The sequence below is a fragment of the Pinus tabuliformis genome, chromosome 4_1 (genome assembly GCF_031772625.1).
Source record: "Pinus tabuliformis cultivar Carrire ecotype Pingquan chromosome 4_1, CPIR1, whole genome shotgun sequence".
NCBI lineage: Eukaryota > Viridiplantae > Streptophyta > Pinopsida > Pinales > Pinaceae > Pinus > Pinus tabuliformis.
In genome coordinates, this window is record NC_142303.1 from 609836628 (window position 1) to 609853512 (window position 16885).

Sequence of the window (16885 nt, forward strand, 5' to 3'; positions counted from 1 at the left end):
GGTGCGCACCGTCAAGGAAAATGATCTGGTATTACTATATGACAGCAAGTTCGAAAAATTCCCTAGCAAACTCTGAATGCATTGGTTGGGACCTTATGTCGTCAAAGAAGTTACCGATGGGGCATGATTTAGCTTACCAAACTCAATGGAGACCCCTTCCTGGGAAGAGTGAGTGGCAGTCGCCTGAAGCTCTACACGGGTGGGCCAACTGCCTGACTAACCACCTGAGGGAACGTCTCACCGCTCCAACCATTTGAAAGAGAGTGCAGGACGATAAAGCAGTCTGGAGGAAAGAGGCACGATTGTTAGGATACGCGTAAAGTTGGCTAATCAAAAAGGTCATGGTCGCACGGCAATGAGTGTGTGGATGCATTGCTAAGAGGAAAGGTGACCATTACTGTCACTATTCATGACAAGATGTCTGCATTATGGCAAAAGGGAGCGGGTGGCGGGCAATTAAGAGAAGGGGTACGAGCCAGATATGGAACAAGCTGCCACAGGTTTAACACGAGGACACCAGAATAGGTGGGAGCCAGTGAATTTGAAATTCGAAACGCTTATAAATCACAGAGGGGCATCCACCGGGCGACCTACACTTCTGGAACACACAAGTTGGTTACTGAGATGGAAATTTTCATTATCTTTGCACAAGGAGTAAGCCCAAGGGTGGTGATTTGGCCGATGGAAAGGCAGGGCTCTTTGAGGAACATGGTGTGGACAGCTGCGGGCGCCACGCAGAGTTCAGCATCAACAGTAGGGGATGTACTGGAATATGGGAGACACGAAGCAGAATTGGTCCGGATGTCGCCACCTCGACCAAGGAAAGGCCAATGAACCACAATAAAAAAGAGAAGGGATGGAAAGACAGAGACCACTGGTAGACATGCAGTTAATATCTCATCCCTGATATACCTTGAGGATTGGGATTACGTGGACAGCAGCAAAGGTCTTGCAAAATTGCAACACAAGCTGCAGCAGACAGTGTGAAGAGTAGATACGAAGGTAGGAAGTGGCTATGGTGGTACACGAAGGTCCCATATGCGGCTCCCCCAATCACACTAAAACCCTATGAGGGGGTGTTCTGTGTTAACCGAGTAGAGCAAAATGAGCATTATCAGTCGCTAGAATTGGTAGAAACAACGAAGCAAGAGCTGAACAATACATTGTAGGAGATAATGAAGGAGCAGTAGGACAACAATTGTCACTCAAAAGGAGGTGAACAACAAAGCCAAGGCAACGCGTCTCACCGCATTGACAAGTGACTCAAGATGAATCACGATGATTGTGTTGGGGGACTGTTGGGTAGCGGAAGCCCGGCGCAATGGTCATGGGGCACAAAGCCCGAAATTTTGGGGAAAGATAGGGTAAAGACTCCACGGGATGCGTGGAGTGCAATTTATAATAAGTTGAGTCAAAGGGTAGTTTGCCCAAAAATAATGTAAAGAAATGTAAGTTGAGTCGGCCTGCCCATAGATTGTGGTCCCTGGAAATGTATAAATAGAGCGAGGCTCTATGGATAGAAAGTAGCTTTTTAGTATGTAAGCTTGGATCTAATATGTAATGGGTTTTTGAGAAAGAAAAGTCTTGAAGCATCTGTAAGTCTGAGTCGAGGGAATTGGGTAGTAGATAGAGGCTCTGCAGCTGTGTGCATAGAGGCCTAGAAGAGTCCACAGTTTTGTGTGCGAACCCCTGCAGCTGAGAGCGTAGGACGGATCTGGATGTATTGGTGAAGAAAGTGAATAAAGATAAGTTGATTATGAAATTTTGTGTTAAATCTGAACTGCCGCAGATCTGGTTAATGTATGGTTAATGTATGACTATGCACGTATGCTCATGCTATAAATCAATGTGAATCTGTATCTATTATAAGTGCGTGAACTGGTTAATTATGTTAAATGTTTTCTTAAAGACCATAAAAAGTAGGTTGAATCTATAAATAGCGCATTAATAAGTATCAAGGAGTATTCTGGGACTGGATCTACGCGAAGCAGAGTGGCGCGAAGCCACGAAACTATGCGCAAAACCTCTAGATCACATCAAGACATCCCAAGGGTGCGGAAACATGGTTGTAGCACCCTCCCCTGCTACCTCGGGTGAGACCTCAATTCGTGCTCTGCGGGCTATTGCTGAATGGAATGGTAGCTGTAGGATTTGTTTGGCTAAATAATTCTTCCGAACTTGGGTCGGGCCCATATAAGCCAACACTAGGTCAAAATCAATAGCTCTAATACCATGTTGGGAAGAGAGGGGAACCCAATTAGAATAGAGAATTGATAACATGATATAAATGAAATTTTGAGAAGATAAATAATACTCCAAGGTGATGGGTGGTGTCTAAAAACATCATTACAATATTTAAAGTACAACACATTATGATTAGTGTTGAGAAATCCTTTCGTGCAACATAGCTAGGGTTTTAATTATTTTGAAATATCTTTCTTTGAAATTTTCTTGTGAAGTTTCTTTTTAGTTATTCTTTTTTATTATTATATCATTCTCTTCAAAGAAAAATTCCAAACAATGAAGATCATAAACACAAAAGAGAACACAAGATGTAGGCACTCAACCAAGGCAAAACCCCTGTTCTAGGGGAAAACCCATAAATTCTTCTTCCCTTCTTTAGAATAAAATCAAATGAGAAAACCTTGACCCTAGACCAAGACAAATACTTCCTTAATCCACAAAGTCAGCCTTCAACACAACTTATTGAAGCCAATTAGAATCCTAACTCCTCTGCAATTTCTGAATTTTGTTCTCCATCCTCGGACCCTACAACTAGCTTCAAATTCCTTGGACATGTGATAGAAAGACATAAAAATTTTGGTTCTCTTAGCTCAATGTACTTCTCATTCTTCTTTACTAGAGTTACTTCTTCTTTTCTTGACCTTTGCATCCTTTTTCTTGACTTCTAATTGCAAACCAAGTTCCTTCTTGTATGATACCCACAATAGGTTGAGTGCTTCTCTTATTTATAGACCTTACAAGGGTGACAAATCCCTTCATGAGGCTGACTAGTCAATTGAAGGAGCCGACTTGGTGGAGAAGGGACAAGACACATATTTATTACATAAACCTTTTTCTTTATTGACACTAAAATCCTAAGAAGATTCTAGAATATAATGATAATGACAATGACTCAAGATACAAGCCTAGAAGCCTTCAATAGAGACTTGAACTAGAAATAAATACATAGAGCACGAAACCCATACTCATAAAAATAAATTTTCTTTTTCTTTATTTTGACAAGTACATTACATCATGACTTAAGCACAATTATGAAGACCGATACTAGTTACATTTCTCAACACTCCCTCTAAACTAGGGAGGTATTCATAATTGTTCAACTGGTACAAGGTTGACCTCAATTTTAAATGTTCCAAGAAGAATACAACAACATACACAATTCTTGGGATACCATTACTACCAAGGTATCCTCCCAATAGGGACTAAGGTTTAGAATATAATAACAATGAAAATGACTCAAGATACAAGCCTAGAAGCATTCAATGGAGGCTTGACCTAGAAATGAATACATAGAGCACGAAAGCCATGCTTATAAAAATGATTTTTCTTTTTCTTTATTTTGACAAGTACATTACGTCATGACTCAAGCACAATTATGAAGACTGATACTAGTTACATTTCTCAACACTCCCTCTTAACTAGGGAGGTATTCATAATTGTTCAACTGGTACAAGGTTGACCTCAATTTGAAATGTTCCAAGAAGAATACAACAACATACACAATGCTTGGGATACCATCACCACCAAGGTATCCTCCCAACAGGGACTAAGGTGTCATATAGGCATTTACCACTATAGGTACCCGTGGTGAAGTAAAATTATGAGTGCAGACACAAACAATTCCTCTAGCCCGATAATGGGTCTAGCCACAACCGTTACATTCTATGGAATATTTCCTTAGGTTAGAACCAATTAAGAGGGCCTACCTCTTAGTACGCTTATCCTTTTTGGTGATGACCTTGATTGCTCTCTCCATCTATTTCTCGTTTCCTTCTTCGAACACCTAAAACAAGTAAACAACAATAAACAACAACCACGATAATAGACAAATTGTAATTCAACCTACTTAACAAGTCAAGAAGCATTAAGCCATAAACATGTGAGATAAAATATTATGTAGGAAACCAAATGATAGTTGTGTATATATTAAATCAAGAAGAGATTACAACCATTGTCTTGACATTGTTGTTCTCCTTCGACAAAACCAGGTTCCCACACACTTCCGTTAGCATTCCATGATGGCCTCAACAATGATAGTTTTAAGGCTCTTCCCTTTAGGCTTCACACTAAACCAAATTCATACTTCTACCTCACACACAACTAGAGAGATAAAACTATGAATAGCTTGTTGCTTACTCCAAACTTAATTAACACTAGTACACCAACATTAACACTAGCTTGTGCTTGGGAAAAATGGAGGTTTATATAGCATGAATGGATGGGAGATGGTTCCTCTTCTCATGGGAGAAGGTATTATTTGTTGAGGTAGTTCCATCCTTATAGGGGAAAGGAGCCCAAACTGACATCCTCGAGTCCATCCTCTCAACCATTTACTAGACTTCCGTTACGAAGCTTCTAGAGCTAGAAGCTTCGACTCCTTATTTAAAAAACTTTCCAAAAGAGGATCGATGCGACTGAAACAAAACTCAGTCACTCTAGTCAATGCTAGGGACAAATTTAATCCCTACATATCGGCGTGAGTAGGACAAGGGTCATTAGCGCTGGTCTTGTAAATTGGGAAAAACAAAAGATTTAGGGAAATGGTGCAAAAGGGAATTATTCTACTCATGAAGAGGGACACAAATGGGAGTTTCTTCATGAAGGGCAAGCATGTAGGGTTCACTATAGATGTCCTCCAGGATCAAGGAACAAGGAGTACAGGGACAGTGATGAAATTCTATGTAACAGATTCCCCCTAAAGCGTGAAGGTCGAACTAGAGTGAGGGATGAAATAATTTATGAACCAGTGTGGGGAACCAGAGTCTGTCGTCGGAAAACCTACAAGTAAGTACATATACATATACATAACTGAAAACTATGTCAAATGATACATGAATCATGGCATGGACGCAGCCATCTTGAGAATTATCATGTAAATGGATCCAGGCATGGGCACAACCATTCGATAAAGAGTATCATATCGAAACGAAGGTATGGTCATAGCCATCCAATAATGAGAAGGATCACATATGATAACTCATGGTATGGTCGCGGCTATCCATCTAAGAAAGACATGCATATCAACATAATCATGTCACACCACTTTACAACTTGGACTTTTATAATTTGAGCCCAGGGTCTTGCGCTCCAACTTGACCTGATCAAAGTACAAATTCTAACATGTGAATAGATGTGTTTACGTCGAACATGCGAGAAAATCACTTGATTACTAGCTGATGATGTAAACTATTAACAAGCGTGAGAGAAACCACCAATAATGATAATGGTCCTCAAGGTACTATCAGCACAATTCATGTAATGTGAATAAGGTAACTGTAGTCAAACACCCATGAAACCACTCAATCGAAAGCCAATGATGTGAACTTGTCATGGTCAACGAACTTGCCATTAGGGCATGCAAGATCTAAGGTACTGGAAGGGAGTCTCTCGGTCAACTTCCCGGATAATGAGTTGATGTTGATAGGAAGTGACCGTGTCCAAGGAGGGCCATAATGTATCCCACATCATCGACACAGGACAAAGGGATGCAAAATTATTTTGGATGATACATAGAATCAGGGGTAAGTGTAACTGCAGAAGGACAACTATTGAACATATCGGCAACATGACTGAAAGTTTGGCAGCTTTTTGATCCATAGAATCAGTGGTCATGATGACGTGGCAGGGATCAAATGGAAGGCAAAACTAAATGGCTTAACCCAGGAAGTTCAACGATAAAAAGGGGGATATCCCAACCCGACACAAAGCAGAAAGTGTCATGTACAAGAGTGAGTTTCTGACACAACCGATTAGATTTCCAAATTTCCCCCCACCATTTCTGGCAGGTGCCCCAGTTATTTTTTAATTGCAAGCTTGAAGGGGATAGCATATGCTTGCATTGTAATTTCATCCTTCGGATGAATCCGACCTAGTAAGTTTAACGATCCCTAGGAAGGAGAATCTCATGTTCATCATGGTGACAAATCTAATGTCGTTGTATGTTTTAACGAGTCCGAAAAAAGGTGTAACTCGGTATCTTTTTCACATTTAGAGAGTTTGAAAAAGAAACAGAAAAGAAAACTCCATATGGTCCCTTTTCATACATTAGTGTCTCTTGAGCCCGGAAAGGTAGAAAAAGGGGTAGACGTATACCGGGCGTACGACATTTCGCATCTATTAACAAGTTCGAAATGACAAGGGCTTGGCTATCATTTCATGTTTAAAGGGTCTGAAAAGAGCTTGAAAGAGGACCCCCCCATTTTATTCTCTTTTATGATTCAAAAGGGAAAAATAATCGACAATATTTTCATTTGAGTTTTACGAGTCGCGAAAAGAGCTGAAACGTGACTCAACATCATCGTCAAACATCCATCACCTATTGCTGCACAAAAAGAGTAAAGTGCATTATCCAGTTCTTGAGGAAAAATAGGTCAAAATACTTAAAAAACCCTAACATTTCATGAAAAACTGAATAAAAGGAGGGAAAAGTAAATATTTTTTACCATTTACCATTTTACCTTGTTGTGAAAAACTTTTCACCCACTTTTGCCCTAATTTTTTGGAGCAGATTGTGGGAGATCCGGGAGGTCATTCACCCAGCTGCCAATTGCAGTTAAGAGCCAAGTCCCTAAGCTCCATTTATATACTATTTATTCCTGATTTCATCCATTTTTTGGATTTCTAAGGGAGGTTTTGGCAAAAAAAAATTGCCCTTGGTCGGCGCGAGTTCCGGGCACGGAATCGCATCGACCAAGGGTATTTAAAACGCCCAATCGCGCCATCAGCGCATTTTTTTTAAAACAGGTGCATCGGTGCCGTGAACAAGGAAAAAAGAATTTTCCTCTCAAAACCACCGTTGGAATCCAAATTTTATTGGCCAAAAATGATCATTGACTTGAATACATGGTCTTTGCAGGAAAGAATTGTCGAAAATGGTAGACTGGAAAGAACGTGAGCATCAAGATGTGGACACTCAGGCACTGAATGATCCAAATTACCTGAATGCTTTGAGGAACTTTTGGCTCCTCAAGTTCTTTCTCACACCAAGGATGCAGGCCCAACCTGAGCTGCTTCAATACTTGATTAGTCTCTCGGACATAAATCGAGAAATATTCATCATTGGTGACCAAGAGCTGGAGTTAGAAACTTCAGACATATATTTCATCATAGGACCATCCCGGAGAGGGGAACCAGACAACCTAAATGGGTCACGACCGATTGGGGCAAGCATATCCATGCGACTTGCTGAACAATTCCCTGAAGCCCTCAAATCCAAGAGTGGCAAGATTGAGATTGCCACTATATGAGATCTGACACTGAGAGTGCTACTGTTGACTATCAACAGAGTAGCAGGGTCCCAAGCAGTGCACGAGACTAACAAGTTGAAATTTCTATATGTTATCGATTGTACAACACCAACGATCTTCAATTGGGCAAAAGCCATGAAGATCAACATAAAATGCCAGCTAACAAAAGCTAAGGTAGGGAATTTGAAGCAATTTTTCTTCGGATCTGTACTAGTGACCTTTTTCTTGGAACAGGTGCCATTGTTCTAGTACCAGCTGGCTGAGGTAGATTCGTCGATGCCACGAGACCCACAGATAGCCCGTTGGAGTTGTTTGATGCCTAGGATCACTAGGGGCCAGCATATGTCTTACAGTCACGCCTTCTTTTCATGCCTATGGCAACAACTGATCATCGTGGAGGATTGGCCAAATACAGTGGTATCGACTTCTACAGAGATTTGGGCATGCCGCTACCAGATGGGGAGGATTTCGATGATGAAGGTAAAAAATCATTTTTTTGATTTTTCAGTCATTTTATATATGTGTGTGTGTGTTTATAACATTTTGTTTTATCAATGCAGATGTTGGACCAGAGTGTCCTGCCGGGATGTCCCAGATAGCCAAGTGCATCACCTGCCAATTTGATGTCTGTTATAGACATTTTTGGGCATTGCAACCCCAATCATACATGTCCATAAACCAAGGCCTCCTAAGTCCCTAAAAGTGTTGCTTCACACCCTAAAGGAACAAGGTCAGCTGATTACATCATCTCCCAGAAGTTCTCCATAGGAAACTGCTCAGAACTGGTCAAAACTGGACCATACAGGTTGCTCAGTGCTAAGGGTGCGATGCATCTCACCTGCCCAGTGTAAAGGGTGTGATGCATATTAGAAAGTCCTTCTGTAGGGTGCGATGGGCGAGAGTAGACAAATGGCAGAGACAGTTTGCAAGGTGGATCGTCATGGAATCTTCCAGAAACTTCTCCTGTGACACTTGCCTCTCTGAATTCGCCCAGGGATGAGTAAGAGATCATCAATCTCCAAGTGGAATCAAGAACTATCAGAGAGAGGACACTAATAAAAATCCCAAAAGCTGACTCACCGCCTGTAATCATCTATATATGGATCCCTCATCCCAGAGATCTAGGGGCTGGAATTTTGTATCTTGTGAGGAAGTGTTGTTGGTTTCTTGGTGGAATATCATAGTGTTGGGTGATCTAAGCTTTTCATGAGGTGAAGAAGGGATTTCATGCTGGGAGGATGACGCTGAGTCAGATCAATGGGTTATAATTCTCTCTTCTAATCTTTATATCAATAAAGCTATTCACGTTTTCCTCCACATTCTTGTATGTCTGATAGTATATGTATTAGTGTGGTCAATATATATCTGGTCCTATATTGTTTATGATTGTAGATCTCTGCACTTTGAAGGTATTATGCTGCTTTGACTTTACAGGTACTCTTTGAAGTGGAGTGGTCAAGGGAGAAGTGGCAAAGACCTGTCGGTGAGGAGAAGGGACAAGCGAAGAACCAAGCGAAAGATCGAGGTTGGTATTCTTTGATCCTCTCCTATCTACTTCTCATAAAGGAAAACGAAAGTAACTTTAATCTGTTTGTTTCTAAGATAGCTACCCATCTTAGTGGGACTAGCAACTCTGCATAGACACTAGATTTCCTGATAACAAAATGGCGACTCCACTGGGGAGCGAATAGATTGTTTGCTTGTCTATATTTGTTTGTTTTATAAACTTACAAACAAAGCCTGAAGTTAAGCCAGCTAGCCTTCGAACTGCATTTGCTATGCAAGTGCAAAGTAGATTAGTGTTGCTTCAGTCTATCTCCAAGTTTTGTTTATAAACTGAACAATCGATTTGCAAACATCCTAATTGCCCTAGTGGTGGCTCTAGTAACCTCATTAGATCAAACCTTTGTGATTTCTATTTACTGACTACCATTAGCTCGGCCTAAATCCCTGAACTAAGCTGCAAACTGTGACCCAGAACCAAGTTGAAGTCTCGTCCCTGGACCACCACACTTTCTCCTCTTGGGAATCTGGATGCATCGCACCTCCTGTGTGCAGTGGGTGTGCTGCATCGCACTTTCCCTATGTTGCAGGTGCGCTGATCTGACAAGACCTCTTCTGCTCCCAAATTTTGGTTTTGTGTTCACTCTATTCAGCTTTATTCAGGAGTTTTGCTGTCTGTGATCAGTATACCACTGTGGAAACTCCCTTCCTTTGCATGATTCCACCTCCATAGTACAAAGAATTGTGAATTTTTTTATGTATTGTGCGCCATTTACAGTTCTCTTTTACAAAAAGTAGCATAATCAAACTGTCGTATTTTGATTTGGAAGTGTCGCAAGTGTCATTTTCAGTCAAAGAAAAGAATTCTATTGTTCTTGATGGTTGATTATACAGTTACTCTTGTATTTGATTTGGATTAGTATTTTTTCAAGTGTCGAAAGCAGTTTTCAATTCAAAATAGCAAAGTGTCGTCATTATCTTCCTTTTGTTTTTGAAGAAAAATTTGTTAGTACTGTCACTTTGAAAAGATAATTCAGATTTGTACTTAGCATTCTTCTTGTCATTCACACATTAAGAAAGCTGAAAACAAATACATGCATGTGCATTTGCATTTAGACTGCCTGTTGGTTTGATTTAGGATAGTGCATCTAGTGTGTGCTCTTTGTTCTATGTTGAAAGAATATCATCTCTCTTTCTCTAGTAGTTAGGATTTTCATTGCAAAAAGAAGATTAAACGATTGTTTATCATCTTAGATTGCATTTTAGGAATTGTATATCTACATCACGCGGTGAATCTGAAAGGCAAATTTCTTAAGAAAGATCAACTGTAAAATAAATTTAATGAACATAAAAACGCTTTGGAACCTAATGCACAACATCTAGAGGTCTAGGCTAGAGACGTATTCTGGCATCGTAAAGCCTAGTAACTGTCGATTTCATTGTTGGTTGGGTGATTCCTCCTCTTTGAGACGACAAGTGCTAGTACAGACTTGTGCTCCCACGTACCGTCGAGTATATATTGGGAGACCACAATAGGCTATATCCTTTATCCATAGGAAGCCGTGTCTGTTGCCCTATCAATCACAATGCATTGAATATAGCATTCGGGAAGATTTACTGCCGTACCGTAAAAAGTATTTTGCAGTTTTGCGATTGGTTTGGTAATCCCTCTGTCTAGATTTCCAGAGTAGTCTCTTTCATTCCTTTTCAGACTCCTTAAAGGAAAAGTCCATCTAAGCACTTGTCACTTCAGGCTCATTAAAAATCGAAGGCGACTAGAGTCATCTTTTGTTTTTTCTCGACTCTTAAAAATTGAAAAAACAAGTTGTGTCAAAGCGTCTAAAATTCGTTTAATCCGGAATCATTTTCCCCTTTATTTTCAGTTGATGAAGTAATCCGCAATTGTGGAAGAAAGTCAATAGAAACCCCGTCGTTCGCGGAGGCTTACGAGTCAACTGTCTTTGTCTCCAGAAACAAAACTATTCCGGACAAAGCGAACTCGTTTAACTAGTTCAAAGTCCCCTGGTCTGGTTGGAAAAAGTGTTTTGACACCCTCGGAGACTCCAGTTACTCCAAACATTTCTGGTATCCCTGCCTCTACAGAAGAAGTTCCATAGCCACTAGGGGACAGTAGAACTGATCCTAGTGTGAAGGTAAACACTTCTATTCCTGAACTGGCTCCATCTACAGCTGATTCGGAAGGTATTATTCCCCAAACATCTGTCACTGCAGAATCTATACCTTCTTTGGCACCAGAAATATTTTACGGACCTGACGGTCTACCTCTTCCACCTAGATTGATTGCTATAGAAGAGATTGTGGAGGATCCCCCATCTAGTACTCCATCACATTTTGGAGTTGGGATCACCCTATATCCTTCTTCGTCAGAAATTAGTCTACCGTTATCGGAAGTTCCTGTAGAATCGCTAGGAAATCTTTTGGATAGACTAGATATGTCTGAACAACTGTCGACATCTAGGGCTGTGTCATCTGACGCAGCAGCAGCAGAACTTCCTACTATCACTCCAACAATGTTCGTCGGCATACCGTCTGTCACAACTAGCTCTCAAGCACTGGGTGGGATTCATCCAGGGGTTGTTTCGACAGTATGGTCTGTTCCCATTTGTTCGTCCGGAATAATATCTGGAATCTCTTATGTTGAGTCTCAGCAAATTGATCCTTTGCAGTGTCAATTTGGGCAGTCCGGTCCTCAAAGGTAGATCATTCCCTTAAGCATTGGATTACCGCCATATGGGGGGCAATATGCCCTTTCATTGTCTCCTCCGGGAGAACAAACATACGAGAGTTCACAACAGAATTCAGGTTATGCTGGAATTACATCTAGCGGTTGGGTGCCAATACTACCTCAACAACCAAGAGTTGTATACTCAATGCAACAAAGTCTGCCTATGTCAAATATCCCCACTACACTAGCTATTGTGACAGTGTCGCAAGTACAAGCATTGCATGTTGTATGCCAACCTCAAGTCTCTCAGGTCGCAAGTCAATAGCCTCTTGTCTCTACGACGCCACCACAATCATCGATTAGTGGCTCCTTAACTGGAGTGACCCAGGCTCAAACAGGTACCATTACCCCTCATCTTGGTCAAACAGCCAATATTGGACAATAGCAAATGGTTTCACAACCATGGCTGGTGCAATATCAACAACCGCAATTCCAACAAGTTTACCAAGGATCTGAGCACCAAATCTTTGCAAGTAATGGGCAGCCGTATATTCAAAATGGTCAACATCAACCATTTCATAATGGTTATGCCCATCAACCTTACCAAAGTTATCAGCATCAAATGCACTACGCTGGTATGCAAAGACCCACTACTCAGGAAATCCCATCTTATCCTGGGTATGCTTCACCGAACCTGAATCAACAGTTGCCCTTCGTGGCAACTTTAGAGTTACCAGATCTAAATCGGCTGACAAACGATCCAATCACTTACACCCCTTGGTGGCCAGCGATTCCTCATAAACTTCCATCAGATATTCCTAAATTTAATGGAAATTCGGGTGAAGACCCATCGAATCATGTGATGACCTCTCATCTGTGGTGTTCATCTAACACTCTAAATGATGATTCGATTAGGCTTCGCCTTTTTCAGCGAACGTTAACTAGTTCGGAAGCAAAATGGTATATCGAATTTCCTAGAGCTTCGTTTGATAACTTCATTACCCTAGCCAAAACCTTTTTAACCCATTTTTAGTTACCCATAAGGCACGAAATGGGAATAGAGCTTCTTACCAATTTCAAGCAAACGACGGCCACTCACATATCCGATCATATGCATGAGTGGTGATGTCGTCGTAGAATGGTAAAAACATATGCTCCTGATCAACTGTTGGCTAAATGCTTTATCAAGTCATTGTTACCTTCTATTACAGAAGATGTGGCAAAGGGAGGAGTCATCACTGAAGAGCAAGTCATTGCTCGTGTGCAATATTTAGATTTGATCTATACTCAGTCTGGTACGCTCTACGATAAAATCCCTGATGCTCCTAGACTGGAATTTTCCATTCCTCCCTCTCCTAAATCAAACAAAGACTCTCATGCCGGAGATGGCGTGATAGGAATGACCAGCACGAAAACCGTAAAGGCTAAGTCGAAGAAGGCCCATACGGTTTCAGGTCAAAATGCAAATGAAGAACTTCTCACCTCGAAAGTAAATGTCGTATCGATTGACAAAGGCAAAGAAACCAAGCAACCAGGAGGCAAAAGGAAAAAGAAAGGGAAGAAGAAGAAACAGGAGGAGTCATCCCCTGAAAAATCTTTTGCAAACCCTTCTGGAGATAGGAAACCAGATCGTCCATGCCTTATATGTGATGAGGATCATTGGAAAAGAGAGTGTCCATATAAAGCTGAGCTTAGAAAATTCTTCAAGAATTCAAAAACCTTGGCGGTATTGACTGATCCATTTCCAAATCCAGGAACAAATCTAGTTGCTAATGACAATGCTTCCCTGTCCCAAGTGCTAATGTTGTCGGTTTCGAAGCAACATAATGATGCTTTGATATCGACAAGGAATAAAGATTACGGGAATCCACAGCTGTAAGACAACAAGGCTAACGATCAACCTAGTAGTTCAACAACAACTTTCGACCAAAGTTGTCCCACCCATCATTCCTGAACTAATGATAAAGCCGCCAAAGGGAGTAGTACACAAATTGACATTTAATCCTCGTGCCAGAGCAGCACAACATTATAATATAGTGGAGGATCTGGCCCAATCGCCATCCGCTATGTCGACACTTGAGGTACTTCAAAATTGCCCCATCCAAAAGCAGGCTTTATTATCGGCGATAGGTGGGATTGACCCAATGGATTCCAATATTGTGTCCTTTAATCACAAAGGATATGACCCCCAGTTACCAACTCAACTAGATTTACTTATTCAAGTGAAAGCCCTCAACAAAACTGTTCATCGAATGATTATTGATGAGGGGGCATCTACATGTATTATGTCGATGAGTTTCTGGAAAACTTTAGGATCTCCACCCTTGTCGCGATCTTAAACGACATTAAAAGCATTTGATGGATGAACATACACCCCATATGGGATTTTAAGTAACTTGCAAGTCGAACTGGGGGGAAAAACAATAGAAATTGATGTTGAAGTGAGCAATGTAAACCTAGATTACAACATCCTACTGGGAAGGCTCTGGATATATGCTATGGCTACCATTGTGTTGACCTACTTCAGGAAGATTGCATTTCCCTTCCAAGGAAGTATTACAATCGTCGACCAACAAACATTTCTCCCCAACAGTTCACAAGTTACGGGAAGCATTCCGATGATCCATGGAAGCCCTCATTCGCTTCAAAATATCGAAGTAGGCCTACTAAAAGACCCTATATTAATGGGGACTTTTGCCCTACCACCTCCAATAAATATGGTGGAAGTGGCAATGGTGGGAACCTGCAATATGATATCTTCTATTCAAAATATCTCTGAAAATGATATTAACATGGATCATCTGCAAGTATTGCCTCCAAGCCCAATAGAAATATTGTAGCAATCAATGTTTTCGGCATGGGAGGCAAGCCCAAATCAATGCTCATCAAGCGTTTGGATAGATAGGTCTAAGGAATATTCTTCCCCTTCAGATCCTTGGTCATAAATACATTCTACAGACAAAGGAATTGTTCAGTCAATGATAATTGACGGGGCACCATGGGAAGATTACCACCATCGTTCCCATCTTCTGGATTACAAGGAAGATACTCCTAGTGACCTTCATCATCCCTCAGTTTTTGATTTTCTATCAAATACTATAAACACGGTGGATTCCGAGAGAAACTTGTCCAATATTGAAGAGACTATCGCCATAAATATCTCGACCAAAACAGATGTTGTAGAGAATATTCATGTCGGCAAATCTTGTTCTCCTTCAGAACTAGAAATATATTACACTCTTTTTCGCGAGTTCAGAGATGTCTTTGCTTGGTCGTATGATGAAATGCCAGGCATTGACTTGAGCATAGTTGAACATGAAATTAAGATGTATCCAGATGTCAAACCGGTATGACAACGGCTACGGCATGTGCACCCCAAGAAAGCTGCTGCCACCAAGGCAGAAGTTGAAAAACTTCTCCATGCTGGTTTTATTTACCCAGTTCCTCTAACTGATTGGGTATCGAATATTGTTCCTGTAATGAAAAAACAAGGAACGATTAGAGTGTGCGTCGATTATAGGGATGTAAATCAAGCTTGTCTGAATGACAACTACCCTACACCCTTCATTGACTAGATAATTGATGAATGTGCCGGATATGAAATCTTTTCATTTATGGATGGATTTTCTGGGTATAATCAAATAAATATCTGCCCACAGGACCAGTCAAAGACTGCATTTATTTGTCCGTGGGGCACATTTGCATATCGCAAGCTACCTTTTGGTTTAAAGAACGTAGGGGCAACATTTTAGAGGGCAATGAATTATGCCTTCCATGTCATCAAAAACATCGTTCAACCATATCTCGATGATCTTTCGGCTCATTCGCGAAAGCAGACCGATCATCCGCAGCATTTGAGAGCGATATTTCTACACTGCCGACACTATAAGATACGGCTCAATCCACACAAATGTGTGTTCTGTGTCAGTTCTGGTCATTTACTTGGCTTTGTGGTCTCAAAGGATGGGATTCGTCTCGACCCATGTAAGGTTCAGGCAATCATTAATTTGCCTCCACCTTCAAATTTGCTTCAGATTCAGAAACTCCAAAGGAAAGCAAACTTTCTGAGGAGGTTCATTCCAAATTATGCCAAACTTGTTAAGGGTTATACTCGTCTATTGAAAAAAGAAGTACCCTTCATCTGGGATCAGGTCGCTCAAGCTTCCTTTGATGCTTTAAAGGAATACCTAATAAAAGCATCATTAATATACGCTCCTGATTATCAAAAAGACTTCAACTTGTATCTAGCTGCAGCGGATGCGACCATCACAATGGTTTTAGTTCAAGAAGACAATGGAATTGAACATCCTATATATTATTTGACTAGAAACTTAAATGATAAAGAAAGCAAGTACTCCTATGTTGAAAAGCTAGCTCTTGTAGCTGTTCAAGTGATACAGAGATTTCGACACTACGTCCTCTTTCGAAAAACTACCATTTTGTCATATTGCAACCCCATGACTTATATATTGTCGCGACAGTTGCTAGGGGGAAAATATTCAAAATGGATAGCAATTCTACAAGAGTTTGATCTGGAATTTATAAAATCAAAATCGAAGAAATCACTGGTTTTCACGGAGTTACTATGCGATCTCCCATCGTCGTCCAACGATGCAACCTCAAAAGAAGCGATCGTGAACGAATCTTTGTTTCTGATATCTTAAAGCAATCCGTGGTATGGAGACATACTAATCTATCTCCAAACCCAAACATATAGGTCTAATACCTCACGCGCATAACAAAGACGAATTCGATACCAAGAAAAAGACTAGATGATCGTCGGTGACACGCTTTACCGTCGTGGTGTCGATACAGTTCTGCGGAGGTGCCTCACCCACGAGGAGGCCGAAAAGGTCCTGAATGATTGTCATTCAGGCGCATGTGGGGGGCATCAATCTGGTTACGCTACGACGCATAAAATTTTACGAGCAGGATACTTCTGGCCAACAATTTTCAAAGATTGCATAACCGCAGTCAGAAGTTGCCATGCCTGTCAAATCTTCGATCTCAAACCAGAATACCACCCGTACCTCTGCAACCAGTAGTTGCTATTGGGCCATTTGCAAAATCGGGCATAGATTTCATGACATGTAACCCCACCTCAACTGGGGGGCATGGGTATATCATAGTCACAGTAGACTATTTTACCAAATGGGCCGAGGCAATGCCTACATTAAACAACAGCGGCGAAACAGCTTCCCTCTTC